We start from the raw sequence: 16,379 nt of genomic DNA on the forward strand, positions 1-16,379 counted from the left end.
TTCTTCTCTTTCACTGACCCTCCTTCACCAAGCATGATGTCCTTCTCCAAGGACTGTCCCTCCTAATAACATGGCCAAAGTACATGAGACGAAGTCCCACCATCCTCGGTTCTAAGGTGTATTCTGGCTGTATTTATTCTAAGACAGATTGGTTTGTTCTGGCAGTCCATGGTATATTTATATTCTTCCCCAACACCGCGATTCAAAGGCATCAGTTCTTTGGTCTTCCTTATTCATTGTCCTGCTTTCACATGCACTTGAGGCGATTGAAAATATCATGGCTTGTGTCAGGGGCACCATAGTCCTCAAAGTGGCATCTTAGCTTTTTAACACTTTAAAGAGGTCTCTTGCAGCAGATTTTCCCGGTGCAATATGTCATTTGATTTCTTGACTGCTACTTCCATGGGTGTTGATTGTGGATCCAAATAAAATGAAATCCTTGACAACTTCAGCATTTTCTCCATTTATCATGATGTTGTCATATGACCCAACAATTCCACTAGTTGGAACTTAATCAGGTGAAATGAAAACATATGCCTTCACAAAGACAGATATGCAAATGTTGATAGAAACATTAGTCATAATAGCCTAAAACTGGAAACAATCAAATATCCATCAACTAGTGAATACATAAACAAAATGTGTTATGTCCATGCAATGGAATACAGTATAGTTCAACAAAAGGAAAAAATGCTGACATATGCTACAAAATGGATAAACTTCAAAAACATTTTGCTAAGTGAAAAAAGCCAGACACAAAAGACTGTTTGTCATATGATTCCATTTATATGAAATGTTTAGAGAAGGCAAATTTATAGACCCAGAAAGCAGATCAGTGGGCGCCTAGGGCTTGGGGTGGGGATGTAATTTAACTGTAAACAGGAAACTCTTTAGGGTGATGAAAATGTTTTAGAACCGGATTGTGGTGATAATGGCACAAGCCATAAATTTACTAAAACCACTGAAGTTTATATGTACAATGAGTGAATTTTGTGGTATATAAATTATATCTCAATAAACCTGTTAAAATAATCTTAAAAAAGTCTAATCAAGACAAAAAAATCCTGAAGGTGACATCTTTGCTTTTTAACACTACAAAGAGGTGTTTTGCAGCAGATTTGATTTTTTGAGCGCTGTTTCCATAGGCCTTGATTGTGGATCCAAGTAAAATGAAATTCTCATTGTAAAAATGGCTTGGGGGCAGTGTCTGACCTCCTCCAACTCCAGAAGGAGGAAGGAGAACCAAGATCAACAGCGCAAAGCTGACTCCCATGAGGCGGAGGTCAGACGAGCCTCCCCTCTCTACCATCTTTGCTAATTCTGACACCAACTGTCCCTCACAAAGCACTCTCCTCAGCTGGGTTTGATAATTCATTGCAATGGACACACAAAGACCTTACTCACGATTATTGGGTTTATCATAGGGAAATAACAGTTACAATTTAGGCTCAGGAACACTCCGGATACAGATCCTTCATTAGGACAGCCTCTCCCCAACTGTGCCCACAGGCATGCCTCTCCTTGACCCTCAGTCTCTGCCCCAAAGCACTTAGCTTTCTCTCTCCATGGGCACGAAGCCCACAGTTCCCTTTCCTGCTGCTGAGTGTCTGCTGCTGGGTCTCTCCTTCCTTGGCGGTGGTGAGATTCTCCTTTCTGCTCTGAAATTGGCTCTTTTAAGGCAAAACTTACCACTTCCTTTGGTAGGCCACGATTACCCTATCACACAATCACTTGGGTGGGAATTACAAGACCATGGCTAGAAAGGCCACACAGAAAAGTAATCACACTGCACTTGATAACTTCAATATTTTCTCTGTTTATCATGATGTTGCTTATTGGTCCAGTTGTGAGGATTTTTGTTTTCTTTATGTTGAGGTATAATTCATACTGAACGCTGTGGTCTTTGATCTTCACCTGTAAGTGCTTCAAGTCCTCTTCACATTCAGCAAACAAAATTGTTATCTGCATATCGCAAGTTGTTAATGTCTTCCTCCAATCCATATGCCCTGTCCTTCATATAGTCCAGCTTCTCAGATTACTTGCTCAGCATACAGATTGAGTAAAACAGCATACAACCCTGATGCACACCTTTCCTGATTTTAAACCACGCAGTATCCAACACAGGTAAACATCTTTCTGGTATTCTCTGCTTTCAGCCAGGATCCATCTGATGTCAGCAATGATATCCCTCGTTCCATGTCCTCCTTTAAATCTGGCTTGAATTTCTGGTAGTTCCCTGTTGATGTACTGCTACAACCGTTTTTGAATGACTTCAGCAAAATTTAACTTGTGTGTGATATTAATGATATTGTTTGATAATTTCCCCATTCTGTTGGATCACCTTTCTTTGGAATGGGCACACATATGGATCTTTTCCAGCTGGTCGGACAGGTAGCTGTCTTCTATGCCAAGAAATAGATGAGTGAACACTTGCAGTGCTGCATCCATTTGTTCAAACATCTCAGTTGGTATTCTGTCAATTCCTGGAGGCTTGTTTTTCGCCAATGCCTTCAGTGCAGCTTGAACTTCTTCCTTCAGTATCATCAGTTCTTGATCATATGCTACCTCCTGAGATGGCTGAACACAGATTAATTCTTTTTGGTAGAGTGACTCTGTATTTCTTCCATCGTCTTTTGATGCTTCTGTGTCGTTTAATATTTTCCCTGTAGAATCCTTCAATATTGCAACTCGAGGCTTTAATTTTTTCTTCAGTTCTTTCACTGTGAGAAATGTCAAGTGTGTTCTTCCCTTTTGGTTTTCTAACTCATGAACATTTCATTATAATAGTTTTACTTTGTCTTCTCTGCCCACCCTTTGTAATCTATAGAAGCTCCAAATACAAAACTAGTTTTGCCTGTCAGCTGATTCTCCTCCCAGAACTTTTGCCGAGTTCATGATGGTGGTGTGGGAACTTGGGAGGTGGATAGAAGGCAGAAAAACGTCTCTGTAATTTCATGCAAACAGATATCAGTAAGGAAATCAAAGCTATAAATACTTTCAACCACCTAGACCTAGGATATTTATAACTGACATATATGTTGACTATACCCAATAACTACAGAATATATTTATTCCTATTAAATGCACAAAGAATATCCATGAAATACATCATATGTTAGGCCATAAAACAAGTCTCAATAAATTTCACAGGACTGAGATCATACAGAATATATTCTCTGGCCAAAAATTTATTAAATTACAGATCAATAAGATTGAGAAAATACTCAAACTTTTGGAACTGAACAAACACACTCCTAAATAATCCATGGTGTGTCAAAGAAGAAATCAAAAGGGAAATTAGAAAATACTTTAAAATAAAGAATACTAAAACAGCTTTTCAAATTTTGTGAGATATAACCAAAGTGAATCTTATAGAGAAATTTATAGCTTAAATGCCATATTATAAAAAGAAGAAATATATACAAATCAGAGCCAGGTGGTATAGTTGTTAAGTGGTACAACTGCTAACCAGAAGGTTGGCAGTTCGAATCCATAAGGCACTCCTTGGAAACTCTATGGGGCGGTTCTACTCTGTCCTATAGGGTTGCTGTGAGTCGGAATCCACTCAACAGCAATGGGTTTTAAGGTTAACCTAAGAAAAGAATAGAGAATTTAACTAAAAACAATGAGAAGAAATGAAATAATGAAGGTAGTGAGGAAATTAATCAAACTGAGAAGTATAATAAAGAAAATCAACAAAGCCAGAAGTTTTTGTTTGTTTTTTTTTTGTCTGCTTGATAAATCACTAGCAAGACTTACAAAGAAAAAGAAAAAAATTGAAATCACAAATTTGTCAACATTTAGAATAAAATAAATGACATTCCTACAGATCCTACAAGACATTAAAAAGATACTCAGATAATATTATAAAGAATTTTGTGCCAGTAGATTTGACACCTTAGATGAAATTCCCTGAATAACACAATATTTCGTTTTGTATTCCTTTTTAACAAATTACCCAAAAACTTAGTGGTTTAAAACTATGGGCATTTAACAATCTTTCACAGCTCTGAGAGTTGATTAAGCTCAGCTGGGTGGTTCTCAATGTCTCTCATGTGGTTCCAGACAGATAGCAGCTGGGACTGGGATCCTTGGGGGCTCAACTGGGACACTGAAACACTCTCCCTGTGCATTGTAGTTCCAGGGCCTCTAACGTTTCCTATGTGGTTTCATCAGCAGGGAAGACAGGCTTCTTAGCTGATGGCTCAGGGCTTCCAAGAGCATATTTTTTAAGAGGAATTTCCTTTTTTAAAAAAATAATTTTTATTGTGCTTTAAGTGGAAGTTTACAAATCAAGTCAGTCTCACACAAAAACCCATATACACCTTGCTACACACTCCCAGTTACTCTCTTCTTAATGAGACAGCCCACTCTCTCCCTCCACTCTCTCTTTTCGTGTCCATTTTGCCAGCTTCTAACCCCCTCCACCCTCTCTTCTCCCCTCCAGGCAGGAGATGCCAACATAGTCTCAAGTGTCCACCTGATCCACAAAGCTCACTCCTCACCAGCATCCCTCTCCAACCCATTGTCCAGTCCAATCCATGTCTGAAGAGTTGGCTTTGGGAATGGTTCCTGTCCTGGGCCAACAGAAGGACTGGGGGCCATGCCCACCGGGGTCCTTCTAGTCTCAGTCAGACCATTAAGTCTGGTCTTTTTATGAGAATTTGGGGTCTGCATCCCACTACTCTACTTCTCCCTCAGGGGTTCTCTGTTGTGTTCCCTGTCAGGGCAGTCATCGGTTGTAGCTGGGCACCATCTAGTTCTTCTGGTCTCAGGATGAGGTAGCGTCTGGTTCATGTGGCCCTTTCTGTCTCTTGGGCTCGTAATTACATTGTGTCTTTGGTGTTCTTCATTCTCCTTTGATTCGGGTGGGTTGAGACCAATTGATGCATCTTAGATGGCTGCTTGCTAGCATTTAAGACCCCAGACGCCATTCTTTAAAGTGGGATGCAGAATGTTTTCTTCATAGATTTTATTATGCCAGTTGACTTAGATGTCTCCTGAAACCATGGTCCCCAGATCTGCTACGCTGGCTATCAAAGCATTCAGTTTATTCAGGAAACTTCTTTGCTTTTGGTTTAGTCCAATTGTGCTGACCTCCCCATGTACTGTGTGCTGTCTTTCTCTTCACCTAAAGTAGCCTAATCCCTTCTCTCGTAACCACAAAAGAATGTTTTCTTCTCAGTTTAAACTATTTCTCAAGTTCTTATAATAGTGGTCTTATACAATATTTGTCCTTTTGCAACTGACTAATTTCACTCAGCATAATGCCTTCCAGGTTCCTCCATGTTATGAAATGTTTACAGATTCCTCACTGATTCCTCACTGTTCTTTATCCATGCGTAGTATTCCATCGTGTGAATATACCATAATTTATTTATCCATTCATCTGTTGATGGGCACCTTGGTTGCTTCCATCTTTTTTGCTATTGTAAACAGTGCTGCAATAAACATGGGTGTGCATATATCTGTTCGTGTAAAGGCTCTTATTTCTCTAGGATATATTCCAATGATTGGGATTGCTGGATCATATGATAGTTCTACTTCTAGCTTTTTAAGGAAGTGCCAAATCAATTTCCAAAGTGGTTGTACCATTTGACATTCCCACCAGGAGTGTAGAAGTGTTCCAATCTCTCCACAGCCTCTCCAACATTTATTATTTTGTGTGTTTTGGATTAATGCCAGCCTTGTTGGAGTAAGATGAAATCTCATTGCAGTTTTGATCTGCATTTCTCTAATGGCTAATGATCGTAAACATTTCCTCATATATCTGTTAGCTTCCTGGATGTCTTCTTTAGTGAAGCGTCTATTCATATCTTTTGCCCATTTTTTAATTGGGGTATTTGTCTTTTTGCAGTTGAGTTTTTGCAGTATCATGTAGATTTTAGAGATCAGGCACTGATCAGAAATGTCATAGTTAAAAACTTTTTCCCAGTCTGTAGGTAGTCTTTTTACTCATTTGGTGAAGTCTTTGGATGAGCATAGGTGTTTGATTTTTAGGAGCTCCCAGTTATCTAGTTTTTCTTCTACATTCTTTACAATGTTTTATATACTGTTTATGCCATGTATTAGGGCTCCTAACGTTGTCCCTATTTTTTCTTCCAAGATCTTTATCATTTTAGATTTTTTATTTATGTCTTTTATCCATTTGGAGTTAGCTTTTGTGGATGGAGTGAGGTATGGGTCTTGTTTCATTTTTTTGCAGATGGATATCCAGTTATGCCAGCACAATTTGTTAAAAAGACTGTCTTTTCCCCACTTAACTGTTTCGGGCCCTTTGTCAAATATCAACTGCTCATATGTGGATGGATTTGCCTGGATTCTCAATTCTGTTCCATTGGTCCATGTATCTGTTGTTGTACCAGTAGCAGGCTGTTTTGACTACTGTGGCGGTATAATAGGCTCTAAAATCAGGTAAAATAAGGCCTCCCACTTTGTTCTTTTTCAGTAATGCCTTACTTATCTGGGGCCTCTTTCTTTTCCATATGAAATTGGTGATTTGTTTCTCTATATCATTAAAGGATGTCCTTGGGATTTGGATCGGAATTGCATTAAATGTACAGATCGCTTTTGGTAGAATAGACATTTTCACAATGTTAATCTTCCTATCCACAAGCAAGGTATGTTCTTCCACTTATGTAAGTCTCTCTTGGTTTCTTGCAGAAGTGAACTGTAGTTTTCTTTGTATAAGTCTTTTACATCTCTGGTAAGATTTATTCCTAAGTATTTTATCTTGGGGGCTACTGTAAGTGGCATTGATTTGGTGGTTTCCTCTTCGATGTTCTTTTTGTTGGTGTAGAGGAATCCAACTGATTTTTGTATGTTTATCCTGTATCCCGATACTCTGCTGAACTCTTCTATTAGTTTCAGTGATTTCCTTGTGGATTCTTTAGGGTTTTCTGTGTATAAGATCGTGTCATCTGCAAATAGATATACTTTTACTTCTTCCTTGCCAATCTGAATGCCCTTTATTTCTTTATCTAGCCTAATTGCTCTGGCTAGGACTTTCAGCACAATGTTGAATAAGAGTGGTGATAAAGGGCATCCTTTTCTGGTTCCCGATCTCAGTGGGAATGCTTTCAGGCTCTCTCCATTTAGAGTGACGTTGGCTATGGGCTTTGTATAAATGCCCTTTATTATGTTGAGGAATTTTCCTTCTATTGCTATTTTGCTGAGAGTTTTTATCATGAATGAGTGTTGAACTTTGTCAAATGCCTTTTCTGCATCAGTTGATAAAATCATGTGATTCTTGTCTTTTGTTTTATTTATGTGGTGGATTACATTAATTGTTTTTCTAATGTTGACCCATCCCTGCATACCTGGTATGAATCCCACTTGGTCATGGTGAATTATTTTTTTGATAGGTTGTTGAATTCTATTGGCTAGAATTTTGTTGAGGATTTTTGCATCTACATTCATGAGGGATATAGGTCTATAATTTTCTTTTCTTGTGGTATCTTTACCTGGTTTTGGTATCAGGGATATGGTGGCTTCATAGAATGAGTTTGGTAGTAAGGAATCTCCTTTTTAATACTAATTTGCTTATATATATATATATTTTTTTTTTTTTTAAATCAAGAACAGGTGCTGACTTCTATCAAGATGATCATATGCTTTTTCTCTTTCCTTCAGTTAATGTGATGGGTTGCATTAATTGATTCTCGAATTTTTAAACAACCTTGAATTTCTGGAATAAAACCAACTTGTTCGTGTTATCCTTTTTATATATGTTGGGTGGTGTCCACCTTACCTGGGCTGTTAGTATATGTGACTAATAAACTGTCAATCTCATCTGTCAATGTTGGGTGTTGTGTGTTGTGCTATCTTGCACTATTTAGGGTGGGGTTATTCACCAGTGGGGTGAATAGGAGGTAGTCAGAACATATGCAGACAATAAAGAAAGAAATAAAACTTTTCCTACTCTCAGTCAACATGATGGTCTACATAAAAATTCCCAAGGAATCTACGAAAAATAAACTTCCTAGAATAAGAGTTCAGCAAGATTGCAAGGTTCAAGGTCAGCGAAAAGAATCAATAGTATTTCTATATACAGCAATGAAGACATAAAAAATATAACACCATTTACAATCAATCGCACAAAAGAAAATAGAAACTTTAAGTATAACTCTAATAAAACACCCTGAAGTGCTGATGAAAGGAATCAAACAAGATGTAAATGAAAAGACATACTATGTTCATTGACTAGAAAACTGAACACAATAAACATACCAATTCTCACCAAACTGATATCTAGGTTTTATGCAATTTCTATCTAAATCCTAGCAAGTTTCTTGTAGATGTAGACAAAGTTATTCTAAAGTATGTAAGGAAAAGTAAAGGAACTAGAATAGCTAAAAAAATTTTGATAAGGTAAAGTAAAGTTGAAAGAATCACTCTAACCATACTTATATAGCTAAAGTAATTAAGGCTTATTGGTATTTACAGAGAAGTAGACACATAGATCCATGGAATAGTATAAAGAACCCAGAAATAGGCTTACATCAGTAGGCCGAACTTATTTGCGATAAAGGTGCAACACAATTCAATGGAGGAAGGATAGTCTTTTCCAGCAATGGTGCTGGAGCATGAGAATATCCACAGGCAAAAAAGAGAAAGAAACTCAACCTAATCCTCATAGTTTATACCAATATTCATTTTAAATAGATTCTAAATTTAAATGTAAAACTACAAAACTTTTAGGAGAAAACCTCCAGGACCTAGGGCTTAGTGAAGAGCTCTTGATTGTGGTGGTGGTTACACAAACTACACATGGAATAAAATGACATAGAGCTATGTACACACATTTTACCAATGTCAGTTTTCTAATTTTGATAATGATTACAGCCTTGGAAACTCTATGGGGCAGTTCTACTCTTCCTATAGGGTCGCTGTAGGTCAGAATCAACTCGATGGCAACAGGTATAACTGTTAGGAAAAACTGGGCTACGAGTTTGCAGGATCTGTCTGTACTGCCTTTACAACTTCCTGTGAATCTATAATTACTTCAAAATAAAAAGTTTTTATAAAGTGGCTCTCTGGCTAAAATCCAAAACAGTGACAACATTAAATGCTGGCAAGGATGGGAAACAAAAGAATTGTCATTCATTGTTAGTGGAAATGTAAAATGATCAGCCACTTCTGAAGACAGTCTTGCAATTTTTTACAAAGCTGAGCAAAGGCTTACCATATAATCCAGCAATTGCACTGCTAGGTATTTACCCAAATGAATTGAAAACTCATGTCTACACAAAAAACAGCACACAAATGTTTATAGAAGCTTTATTCGTAATTGCCAAAACTTAGAAGCAACCAAGGTGTCCTTTAATGGGTGAATGGATTTAAAAAAAAAAAAACTGTGGTACTTCCATACAATGGAGTATTATCCAATAATAAAATGTAATCAGCTATCAAGCTACAAAAGACATGGAAGAACATTAAATGCATATTACAAAGCATAAGAATCCGGTCTGAAAAGGTACATACTGGATGATTCCAACTCATATAACATTCTGGAAAAGGCAAAGCTAGAGAGACAGCAAAAAGATTAGTGGTGGCCAGAAGTTCAGGGGGTGAGGGAAGGATTAATAGGTGGAGCACGGCGTATTTTTAGGGCAGTGAAACTACTCTGTATGATACTGCAACGGTGAATACGTGACACAACCCATAGGATTGTAAAACACAGAGTGAACCCAAATATAAACTGTGGACTTAAATTAATAATAATGTATCAATATTGATGGAAACCCTGGTGGTGTAGTGGTTAAGTGCTACAGCTGTTAACCCAAAGGTCAGCAGTTCAAATCCACCAGGCGCTCCTTGGAAACTCTATGGGGCGTTTCTACCCTGTCCTGTAGGGTCGCTATGAGTCAGAATCAACTTCATGGCAGCAGTTTTTAATCAATATTGATACATCAATTGTAACAAATATATCACATTAATGCAAGAGGTTAATAATAGCAGAAACTACATGTATAGTGAAGCCCTGGTGGGGAAGTGGTGAAGAGCTCAGGTTGCTAACCAAAAAGTCAGCAGTTTGAATCCACCAGCTGCTCCTTGGAAACCCTATGGGGCAGTTCTACTCTGTCCTATACAGGGTCTCGCTACGAGTTGGAATTGACTTGACAGCATTGGGTTTGGTTTTGGGGGATATGCGGCTGGGCGGGGGGGTGAGTTTTTGGAACTCTGTATTTTCTGCAGAGGCCCCTGTGTAGCGCAAACAGTTTGTGGTTGGCTACTACTAACCAAAAGCTTGGCAGTTCAAATCAACCCAGCGGCACCCAGAAAAAGGACATGGTGATCTACTTCTGAAAGGTCACATCCTTTGAAAATACCATGGAATCCAGTTCTGCTTGACACACACAGGGTCTCCATGAATGGGAATCAACTTGGTGATAATGGGTGTGGTTTTTTGGTTTGCATTTTCTGCACCATTTTTCCATGAACCTAAAACTGTTCTAAAAAAATTAAGTCTATTAAAAAAAAAAAATGACTTTCTTGCACGGAAAGATATGGCTTAGTTTTTGCTTTTTTTAGTCCATACTTCTCTGAGTTTTAGTGTATTCTCTAACGTACATCTATTTATTTTATAATCAGAAAAATTGGAGCTGTGTGAAAGAAACACCTGTGTCTATTCTTTCTCCAATTTTCTAAGATTCTACTCTGAATCTCTAAACCATAGGTGCAGAAATTTGCCATTTACTGGTAAGGTTATGCTGTCTTGGTTTATAGTTGTTTTGTTTTGCTTCTCTCTTTTTTAACACCAGGCTGTAGAAATTTTGAGGAAAAACAATGGATTAATGATTTTTGGAACAGTTATTATCACTCAGCATGGTACCTAACTGCTCTGTTTGAATTTTCTTTTTTAATTCTTTCTATAGCTAAATGTAGTAAATATTAACATCAGTATTTTCATAAGAGGAATCAGAGGCCAAGTTAAGTCAGATACCAGTGAATACATAGCCAGTAAGTGATGGAGCCAAGATGAAGTCCAAGTTTAACTCATTTCAGCAGCACACATTTATCAGTCTACTACACTCTCATGGATAATTTACCTTTATGGTTTGGGGCAGGTTCTGGCAACCATTTTAGACATAAATATCCAGCTATTGATTCATAGAGAAATGAGCAACAGCTCACTGTGTCTCAAATATTCTTTTCTCCCTTTTTTAGGCCATATCCTCCCCTTTTCTCAGTTTTTCCACTCAGGGGAACATCTCCAAATATAAGATGGTTCCAAGAATAAGTTGGAATATTCTCCTGGTATGACACAGGCATCAAGGCCTATGCCTAATAAAATGGATAAGTCTGAAAGAGGTGTTATGGATTGAATTATGTCCCCCCCCAAAATGTGTTGTTAATCCTAACTTCTTAGGCCTGTGGTGGTTTTAATCCCATTTGGGAATTAGTTGTCTTTGTTATATTAATGAGATAGGATTAGTGCCGGGTATATCTTGAGTCTATATCTTTTGAGATATAAAAGATTAAGCAAGCAAGCAGAGGAGAGATGGGGTAAGAGAGATGCCAAGACACATGGAGATCTCCAAGGAATCGGGAAACAAGCTGAAGAGACAAGGACATTCCTCTAGGGCTGACGGAGAGAGAAAACCTTCCCCTAGAGCTGGTGCCCTGAATTTGGACTTCTAGCTTCCTAAACTGTGAGAAAATAAATTCGTTAAAGCCATTCACTTGTGCTATTTCTGTTATAGCAGCGCTAGATAACTAAGAATTTGGTTTCAAGAAGTGGGAGTGCCCCTCTAACAGATACTTAAGAAGGAAGTGGTTTTGGAATTAGGGAATAGGTAGAGGCTGGAAGAGTTTTAAGGTGCCTAATAGTAAAAAAAAAAAAAAAAATTTCTTTTTTAATAGTAAAAGCCTAGATTGTCCTGAAGAGACTGTTGGTAGAATTACGGACGTCAAAGGTGATTCTGGTGAGGGCTCAGAAGGAAGCGAGGCGAGCTATAGAGAAAGTGTCTACTGTCTTAGAGAAGACACATGGCACCAGCACCAGAATGTTGCCAGAAATGTTGACATTAAATGTGCTTCTGGTGAGGCTTTAAAACACAATGAGGAACATGCGGTTGGACAATGGAGGAAGGGCAATGCTTTTTATGCGGTGGCAAAGAACTTGTCTAAATTATGTTCAAATGTTTGATGGAAAGTAAAGCTTGTAAGTGATGAACTTGGATATCTGGCTGAGGAGATTTCTAAGCAAGATCTTAAAGAGGCTGCTTGGTTTCCCTGCTGCTTACAGTAAAATGTGAGAGGGACGAGGTGGATTTAAAAATGAACTTGGCAAAATGAAAACAAGACTTGGAAAATTCTGTTGTACAAACTAAGGATGCAATTCCTAGATTGTTCACCAAGGACGTGGCTATGCCATCTTTTGTTAAAGAGATTAAGCCTATGACTCATGGATCTAACCAACTACCACAGCAGAAAACCCATAAGCTTAGACTGAAGGGGGTAGAAAAAGAACAAAAGGAAAGGACGCTGTCTGCCTCTTGGAATTATACAGGCAAAAAAGAGGCTAAAAGAACTACCTCTGTTGTCCTCCAAGAAAAGAAAAGGACTATCTCTGGAGCAGCTCGGAGATTAGCAGAACTGCTGGAAGAGCAGGGGAAGAAGGGCTACATTCGTTTCAAAGGGTGGAGTTATGACTTCCTAGTTTTAAAGGATTCAGATCTTCACCAGCTTGGTTCTGGAGTGTGGGCTGCTGTTCATGAGTGCCGGGGGATGGGGCCACTGCCCAAAGCTGAGTGGGTGGGGCTGCTATGCCCAAGGGGCAGAAGAATGGGGCCTGCCTGGGCTGAGACGGTAAGGTCACCACTCAGATGGGCTCTGAGAATGGGGCCTCCCAAAGCCAAGCGAGCAGAGTTGCCAACCCAGTGGGCCTGGAAGGCAGAACTGACACCCGGGGCTGAGGGACCTCCATCCAGAATCCAGAGGGTGTGGCCAGCGCCCAGAGTCTGGAGGACAGGGCCTTTGCCCAGGTGTTCCCAAACAACAAAGGATTATTTTCAAGCCTTGGGAGCTAATGTAAATTGTTCTGCTGGTTTTGAACATGGTTGACACTTGTTATCCCTTCTTTTCCTCCAGTTTCTCCCACTTGTAATGGAAATGTCTACCTTGTGCCTGTTCCTCCATTGTATCTTGGAAGCAGATAACTTGTATTCTAGATTTAACAGATTCGCAGATGAAGAGGAATTTTTCCCCAGGATGGAATATGCCTAAGGTCTCACCCATATTTGATTTAGATGATTGAGAAGATGAGATTTTGGATGATGTGATTGGGATAATGTGTTTTGCATGTGGCAAGAACATGAATTTTAGGGGCCAAAGAGTGGATTGTTATGGATTATACTGTGAGAAAATAAATTTGTTTGTTAAAGCCATCCACTTGTCACAGCAGCACTAGATAACTAGGACACCCCAGATCCCCAGACCAGGTCAGTGTCAGTGTTTCTTAAGGGAGTTAAGTATCTATCACTCAGAAGTTGAGACTCTAGAAGAGTGATTCACCTTACCAGGGCAGCCTAGACTGTCTTCAGATCTCTAAGTCCTAAAATTCAGAATTGCCAAGGCCAGCTCAGACTATCTAAGGTTATGTCACAGGATAACTGATTCAGAGAATAGAGAACCTAAACAGACTTGAACCAAAACAAAACAAATCAAACCCATTGCTGTCAAGTCCATTTCGACTCACAGCAACCCTATGGGACACAGTAGAATTACCCCATAGGGTTTCCAAGGCGTGGCTGGTGGATTCAAACTGCTGACCTTTTGATTAGTATCCGAACTCTTAACCACTGCACCACCAGGGCACTAAATAGACTTTATGGTATATTATAAGGCCTGGTGGCATAGTGGTTAAGTGCTACGGCTGCTAACCAAAGGGCCAGCTGTTCGGATCCGCCAGGAGCTTCTTGGAAACTCTATGGGACAGTTCTCCTCTGTCCTATAGGGTCACTGTGAGTCGGAATCGACTTGACAGCACTGGGTTATATGATAATAACAACTTGTAGTAGAAATTTTTTGGGTATACAGCCAAACCATGATGACCCTCTTTCTCTGCAACTATTAACAACCCTCTGAAGTGGTCTCCAGCACCCATGTCTGCCCTACCTAGCCCTGCCCTTTAGCCCTTGTTGATTGGACCAGAGGAAGACACTTAACCCAGATTCATCCAATCTGATTCTCCCTCTATCAGGAATTAGGAATTGGAGCTCAATGAGTTAGTAGAATAGGCCTGGGCTGGAGTCCCAAACCAAAAAAAACAAAAACAAAAAAAACCCAAATTCATTGTTGTTGAGTCAATTCCAACACATAATGACCCTATAAGACAGAGAAGAACTGCCCCAAGACTGTAAATCTTTGCAGAAGCAGACTGTCACATCTTTCTCCCACAGGGCAGCTAGTGGGTTTGAACTGCCAACCTTTTGGTTAGCAGCTGAGCCCTTAACCACTGCACCACCAGGGCTCCTAAAGGGAGTGCCAGGGTAGTACAAATGGTGAATGAGCTTGCCTACTAACTGAAAGGTTGAGGGGTTCAACTCCATCCAGAGGAACCTTGGAAGAAAGGCCTGGAGATCTACTTCTGAAAAATCAGTCACTGGAAACCCTATGGAGCACAGTTCTACTCAGACACACATGGGATCGCCATGAGCCCGACGGCAACTTGTACTGGTAGTTTGCCCGAAATAAAGTGATAGAAATACAGAAAAAGGGCACACATTTGTGGGGTGGCCATGAAAAGCAGATAATGCTCACCTGCAGAAGGAGAACCATGAAGCAGAGAGAGACCTGAAGGGATGAGAGAGGTTCCTATCAACCTGAGGCCTGGCTGTTCAACTTCCCTTGGATTCCATGAAATTCTCTTAGTTCTATTCAAAATACATTATCTCCTGGATAAAGTCAAAGAAAGAATCAAATCATTTAATCAATCATCAGAAAGAGATTAAGATGAAAATATAACTGAATATTTGATTTCTAGTTGGGGCCGAACTTCCTATGTTGAAAGCAATGGAAACTTCTAAAGGGGAAAAAAAAAGCAGACACCTATAGGTAGTTCACAAAAGAAGAATACAAATGGCCAGTGAATGTATTAAAAGATGCAGTATGCCACTAACAGTTAAGGAAATGGAAATTAAAACAACACTGTGGTGTCTCTTTTGCCTAATCAGATTGGCAAAGCTCTGACAGATTGATCACAATTTTTGTTGGTAAGGGTGTAGGGCGATGGGTGTTCTCAAACACCACTGCTTCTAGGAATGTAAATTGATACACTTTATCCTAAAGTTGAATTGGTTTGAAGAACCTTACAAAGCTTCATATGCTGTAGACTCAAAATCCTAGGCTATAAATAAACTTTTCATAGAAACATTATATATAATAGTGAAAAGCTGGAACTAGCCTAAATGTCCCATAATAGGGGAATTGTCACTACATGGAAACACCGGTGGTGTAGAGGTTAAGTACTATTGCTGCTAACCAAGAGACTGGCAGTTTGAATCCACCAAGTGTTCCTTGGGAACTCTATGGGGCAGTTCTATTGTGTCCTACAGGGTCGCTATGAGTCGAAATCAACTTGACAGCAGTGGGTTTGGTTGGTTTTTTGGATATATATATATACAGAAACCCTGGTGGCATAGTGGTTAAGAACTACGGCTGCTAATCAAAAGGTCTGTAGATCAAATCCACCAGGTGCTCCTTGGAAGCTCTAGAGGCAGTTCTACTCTGTCCTACAGGGTCGCTATGAGCCAGAATTGACTCAATGGCAATGAGATTTTACATATATATATATATGGAAACCCTGGTGGCATAGTGGTTAAGAGCTACAGCTGCTAATCAAAAAGTTGGCAGTTCGAATCCACCAGGCACTCCTTGGAAACCCTACGGGACAGTTCTGCTCTGTTCTGTAGGGTTGCTATGAGTTGGAATTGACTTGATGGCAACAGGTTTGGGTATATATATAATACATATATTTGTTATTAGGTGCTGTCGAGTCGGTTTCAACTCATAGCAATCCTATGTACGACAGAATGAAATACTGCCCGATCCTGCACCATCCTCATGATCTTGCTATGCTTGAGCCCATTCTTCTCATTTTGAATCATGCCACATTAGCAAATGAAGGTCCCGAAAGCTTGACTCCATCCATGTCATTAAGACTGACTGTACTTTGAGGAGGCAGCTCTTCCCCAGTCTTCTTTTTAGTGTCTTTCAACCTGAGGGGCTCAGCTTCTGGCACTATATCAGACAATGTTCCACTGCTATTCATAAGGTTTTCACTGGCTAATTCTTTCCAGAAGTAGATGGCGAGGTCCTTCTTCCTAGTCTGTCTTAGTCTGGAAGCTCAGCTGAAACCTGTCCACCACGGGCAA

Source organism: Elephas maximus, chromosome 1, assembly GCF_024166365.1.
Source record: "Elephas maximus indicus isolate mEleMax1 chromosome 1, mEleMax1 primary haplotype, whole genome shotgun sequence".
In the NCBI taxonomy this organism is placed as follows: Eukaryota; Metazoa; Chordata; class Mammalia; order Proboscidea; family Elephantidae; genus Elephas; species Elephas maximus.